Here is a 6571-nt window from a genome sequence, read left to right on the forward strand (position 1 = left end):
ATGTTGCTGCATATCGTGGTGGCCTTAGTGGTGAGGACACTCAAAAGGTTGAGAGTTCAATCCTAGGTAGCAGCAGATATTTTTCTCCTAGGGCTCAAGGAAAATAACATCTGCTGTGAACTCCTCATAGGCATCAGGAAGCGCATCCAGGCAGTAAATGCTCAGCTCCATCCAGTCGCCCTGACTCTACCCTGAATAGGGACTACAGGGTTGTAAAAAAGGGAATCTCTGCATATCTACAATGGAAGGGGCTTTGCTCCTGACATTGCACACTTCTAACATATACATTTGATACACATTCCGTCCCTACCCCCAAATCCTGGCACAGAATTATTTGAATATGTAACACATGGTTGTTACCCAGAAAACTACATGGGCTTATCCATGAATATTACTTAAGTTCCATGATTCATTGTAATTTACCAATTGCTAAAACTCAATGGAATCACTATTGAGGGTTGAAGGATCTTCTCAAGACAGCAGGGGAGCCGTGTAACTTCCCCAAGAAAAGAGGGAGGGAGCGTCTCATCAGGAATCCAGTCCAACTACATGCCACATACGCCCCACATGATAGCCAACAAATGCCTTCCTGAGGGGGGACAGTTATTGGAGTTAGCACAATCTCTTTCTGCAATTGGAAGGCACCTTTGGGATTGACCAAAGGTGACCGTGTTTCTTCTAAACTTGACCGTGTTTCTTCTAAACTCAGTGGCTGAGCCACTAGAACTTCTCTTTCAATTGCATGTTAATGAATAACCAAACAGTATTTTTTAGCTTTTTAAAAAATACTGGACATACCGTAGAGGGGAGAACATTCCATTTAAACCAAGGAACAAAAGAGGGAAAAAAGAGAAGTGTTTGAGAATGTGAGAGAATAACAAGCCATAAAGTTTTACTTGAATGGTACAGAGTTTATTGGCTTCTTCAAAAATGTGATGTACAAAGAGGAAAAACAGAGAGAAAAAGGCATACGATTACCCCTTTATAAATGAATTGATATCAATGTTCGACATGTGTTTATATTGTATTTCGTAACTGAATTCCTAATATTTAAATGAGATGGGGTAATAATAGATGAAGATGTTAAAATTAAACATATTTTCCAACATTTGTAAACATTCTTCTATTCAAACATTCTTGACCATAAAATGTTAGTTGAAATATAGCAAGAGAGATACAGTCTTAAGATTATGAAGTTTCTGATAAAGGATGTTTTTTCGACCCTTGTAGAACTAGTATCGTTTTTTTCATGCTCATAAAACTGCACCCCATCCATTCCATTGTTTTGCTTGTTCCCAAACTGTATATATATATAGGGCAATTCTGAAGACCAGCTACCACAACCAGTAAATCTTCCAGAATGAAACTGAGATGTGTAATAGCTGCCCTCCAAAAGAACATATTTATAGCATCCAATTGTGACGTGAACCCATGTTGCATGGGTTCTTAGAACTCAGTATGTGAAGTAATAGTTACCACTTTACAAAGCTTTAGTAAGACCATACCTAGAATGCGGCATCCAATTTTGGTCACCATGTTACAAAAAAGATGTTGAGATTTTGGAAAAAGTGCAGAGAAGAGCAACTAAGATGATAAATGGCCAGGAGACTAAAATATATGAAGAACAGTTGCAAGATTAGCTAGCCTGGAGAAGAGAAGGACTGGGGTTGACAGGATAACTGTATTCCAGTATTTGAGGGGCTGCCACAAAGAAGAAGAAGAGGTCAACTTATTTTCCAAAGCACCAGAGGAAAGGGCAACAAACTATGTGTTCTGTACAGTCATTTGCATACTCGTAAGCGCCGCATTGCGATTGGCTAAAGCGCACGACAACCGGATTGGCCGAGCGAGCCGCACTGATTGGCCCGTTGCGAATCCCCCGCGATTGGTGGAAACTAATCGCGGGAGATTCGAAGCGGTGCCATTGGCCGCGGCTTGGGAATAAAAAGCCGCTGTTTTTCCCTGAGCGCCCAAGCTGTTCACGGAGCACAATAAAGAGCTGAAACCAGTCACTGACTCCGAGCTTCCTTCCTGCGACGGACTCAACACTATGGATGGAAACTAATCAAGGAGAGAAGCAACCTGGAATTAAGGATAAACTTTCTAACAGTGAGAATAATTAAGCAGTGGAACAGAAGTTGCCTTCAGAAGTTATGGGTGTTTCATCACTGGAGGCTTTTGAGAACAGCTGCAACTGTTCTTCATATGTTTTAGTGCATCCAACAAACCACGTTGTAAAAACTCTGGTTTACATAGTCAGTCTCTCTGGTACCCCCCTGTACTCCCCTCACTCAGAGATTATTAAGTTACTGTTCAATTCTACACAGCAAACCTCAAAAGTTTCGATGAAACTTCTTCTGAATAGTTGTGCACAAGATTGGATTGTAGATATGTTCCAGACACTGGTGTTATTGCTGAAAGCAAAAAAAAAATCTGCTGATCGGCCACAAATCAGGTCCATGAAATAGAAACTTGGCTGTTGGTAAATATTATCCCCTTTCCTGCACCAGCTGCAGTCTACGGCATGCAGGGTATCGTAATTCTTGACCTACTGTAAAAAAAAGGGGGGGGGGAGAAGAAGAAGAAGGCATGCAGTAGGGTGTCATTCCTGTTCAGGCCTAAAATAGAAGGACCGAAGAAAGTCCTGCCACAAAAGCTGGCTTGCATACATATAATATTATTGATAAAAATTGGCTGGCACATCACAATTCATTAATGCTTGGCTGCAAGTACACATCAGACCAACCTTGTAACCTCCACCATAGCTGAATTAATCTCACTCAATAAGAGAGTCTCAGACTCAAGAGTTAACCTTTAAATGTTTTGTTGTTAATCCAATTTAGAGTTAAGGTTTTTGTAAAATTTATATATAAGTATTTTGAATACACTGTATTGTCCGGGCATAACTTTTTACCCAAGAAAAGAAAAAAAAAGAAATAGTAACAGATATACTGATAGCAATAGTTATAGTGCAACAAAATGATTCTGACCATATTTATAATTATATTAGCTTATTTGTAATCCTTTTGATTATATAGCATACTTATAGTTATAAACAACATCCTTGTTTTACTTGAACATAACTCTGCTCTTTTTTCATCTAATTTTTACCTCTTATCTCTAACCATTCATAAAACCTATTCCACATTAAGTTAAATTAAGTTAATCTCCTTTATCTTTTATTTTCCATGTCAGTCTAGCCATCTCTGCACAATCCAATATTTTCCTAATTATATTTTCACCTGATGGGGTGTTCTCATTTTTCCAATATTGTGCAATTACAATTCTCGCTACAGTCAATACATGTAATATTAAATGTATCATCTCCTTGGTTAATCCAATTTAGAGACCTACCCAATTCCACAAATTGCCGCCTCTTAGAATTAGTCTATATAAGAAGGTCCAATCATGAGCACTAACATTATTTTTATTGTAAGACTAGCTTGATACCCCTGCTTCGCTACAAAACTATGTGGTCAAGCTTAGTTTTGGGGGAAGAAAATAAGGGCGGGGGGAATTGAGCAATATGCCTCCCAGTTTAATTTCCAGATAACAAAATATTTAGTGATACAGATTTTTAACACCCGTAGGCTAAGCACCTTCCACCATTCAATGTCTCCTTGGATCATATTATCCCACCATTATCACAAATATGTGTTATTCAGTCCTGTGAACACTTCCTTGATTTATGCAACAATATGCTGGACAAAACTTTGTTAAATCTTCAGTATTGGGGTCCATTTGGCCAAAAAGGCAGTCTATTGATCTTATACTAGCTGGATACCTGTGCTTCGCTACAAAACAATGTGGCTGGGCTTAGTTTTTGGGGAGGAAAATAAGGGGAAAAAAACTCTGTCTCTGCCTACCAGCATCCATTGATATTCATCTGGCTAGTGTCCTGTCAGTGTGGGAGAGAGTTGAGGGCTGTTTGGAAACTAAAACAGTATTTGCTGTGTGAGCAAGAAGGAGACAGCAAGAAGCCTAGGCAGGCTTAGCTTAACTGTTCTGTACTAAAGCTGCTTGGTGCTGTGAAACTAAAACTGAAACTGAAACTCCTCTGCTTGTGTTTTCCATTTGGAACGAGGGGAAGTAGAACTCCTTAGCATCAGAGCGTGTTAATAATAATAATAATAATATACAAAATACTAATGCTCTGGTGGTTATTTCAAAAAATCCTTTCTTAGTGAGCACCTAGAAGCCAAGAGGAACATACGTGCCAAATTTCACGTTTGTAGGCTTTACGGTTCTGGGTATTTTGTGATGATACGTGCCTGAGTGGTATTTCACATTTATCTAGGTTACATTACATTAACAGAATCTTGCAACTTGGAAAGCACATCTCTTCCCCTTCCTTTACAGATCAAGAAACTGGGGAAAGTTTCTCTGGAGGTGTTGGCCACACCTGATTTTTTTCTATGGGCTAAGATGCCTCTTTTCTAATCCTTGCCTAGTCTGCTACTCCTCCTTTTCTTCCTCCTCCTCTTCTTCTCTGGCTCAAAAGATATTCTCACAGATCACAGTAGAGGAGGAACTACAATACAGTAACATACAATATTAGAAATCTTTATGAATGTTTCTTTCATATGCAGAGATTTCATAAACATGGGGCACCTTAAACCCATCATTACTAAGCCATAAGACTGTGCACTTAGTTTGATCTAGCTGCATGTTAAGCCAATGCAAACATTGTCGGTTCAAGAATGAATGTGATATATGATCTTAACTAACTCTAGTTTATAGTATTTGCTAATGATTAAATTAGCCATGACTTACCACACTGTCTGGACACTATTAAGGACTGCACAATCAGGGTATAGAAAAATTAATAAGCATATTGTCAACTTGTAAAACGATCGCTGGAATCCTGACACATACAGCATATGATAGGAATTGCTGATAGAATTTGAAAGCCAGAGACTATGGCTGGAAATGCAAGAAAACCCAGCAAATTCACACCCAAAAATAGGATTAAAAATCAAGCCAAAGAAAATATTCCTTACAAATGTTGGAAGTTAAAACCCACCCTTCTCCTAGAAAAATGAAATATTTTAGGATATATTAAAAAGGCAGAATGTTTCCCCTAAAAGAGAAGTAGCCACTCAAAGGGGCAGAAACTCAGCCCCCACCCCCTTTGTTAATGGTCCATTAAGGCCTGGGCCAGTCTATTCTACATAACAAAGATCTACCTCCTTCAGGCAGAGCCATTTAATTGCCCTTTATTGCATCACTCAGCAAGTTTCAACCAAACCTAGCACACAGACAACCTACAAAGCTAGCTATGACCTCTGATAGCAACCAATCAGGATATTGTTCCTGTGCCCAGGAAATTTAAAACCAAAGAGGGTATAAAACCCAGGGACTCTCAGCATCTCTTTGCCCAAGAGCTCCAAGGCATGTGATCCTTCCTGTCCACCATTAAACCATCTTTCCAAACAGCCTCCATGTTTCCAGTGTCTTTTTCCCCACTTGGAACTGAACCCAGAAGGATAATTCTTCCAACACAAACTCCAGACTTTTTTCTTAGCAAGCATTGACACACTTATCCTTAACATTCAGTTTACCTTGGAGCAATCTAAAAAGTTGTCTTTCAATAAAAAAAATTAAAGGGAATATGAACACAATTCATTTATTCCTTTCCATTCCAAGTCTCGTGATTCAATAAAAATGATAATGAGCATAGCAACAATTAAACACAAAAGCAACCTAATCTGTTTAAGGTGTGTGTGTGCGTGTGTGTGCCATTAAAAAATGACTTACTTTTGGTTGGTTGTTTTACTACTTTCACCTGCTGATTACAATATGATTTCTATTGAACAAGGTTTTTTTTTTTAAAGAAACTGAGACTTCACGGTATAATATTCCCTCTAGTGGACATCTTAAGAGTCTCCAAAAGCTTCCATCTATATAGGGCATGTTTCTATCTTTCATTTTATATTATTACAATTTTATTAAATATTTTGACAAGGAAAAGAAAAAAGAAGGAAACAAGGAAAAAAGAAACAGTGAATTTAGAAGCCTGATAGAATTTAAAAGAACTATGTTAGGCATGAATTTTTAGTATTCCAATATCTTACACCGTTTTTAAAGTTGATGAACATTTTAAAATGCAAGTAATAAATAGATATCAACAGCAAGAAGCAGCGAAGTATAAAGCATAAAATAAGAAATTTGTGTAATTTATGCCCAAACAGTGAAAAATCTATCGTTCTTTAACATATTACTGAAAATCAGAATGTCAAGACTACGTTAAGGGAAATGTAAGTTTCAGACATGATATGAACTCATATATAATAGAAGCATTGTTTTCAGGAATTAAATTCTGTGCCCGGTTTACTTTTCTATTGTCCCATTTCAATAAAAACCATTGACGTTTGTAAACTGCAGTTTATTACTGCAACTAATAGATGCAGCTAGCTTGTTCTGTCTATGGAGATTCTCAGTCATCCATCAGGTCGTGGTTTTCCCAAAAATGCTTTTCTTTTCAAGAGGCAACTAGACTTTCTGGTTTTTCTTTGAAGACGTTTCGCTTCTCGTCCAAGAAGCTTCTTCAGCTCTGACCGGATGGTGGAGA

This window comes from Notechis scutatus, chromosome 11 (assembly GCF_049901735.1).
Source record: "Notechis scutatus isolate UNSWTSFEM ecotype Mainland chromosome 11, rNotScu1.2, whole genome shotgun sequence".
Lineage (NCBI taxonomy): Eukaryota > Metazoa > Chordata > Lepidosauria > Squamata > Elapidae > Notechis > Notechis scutatus.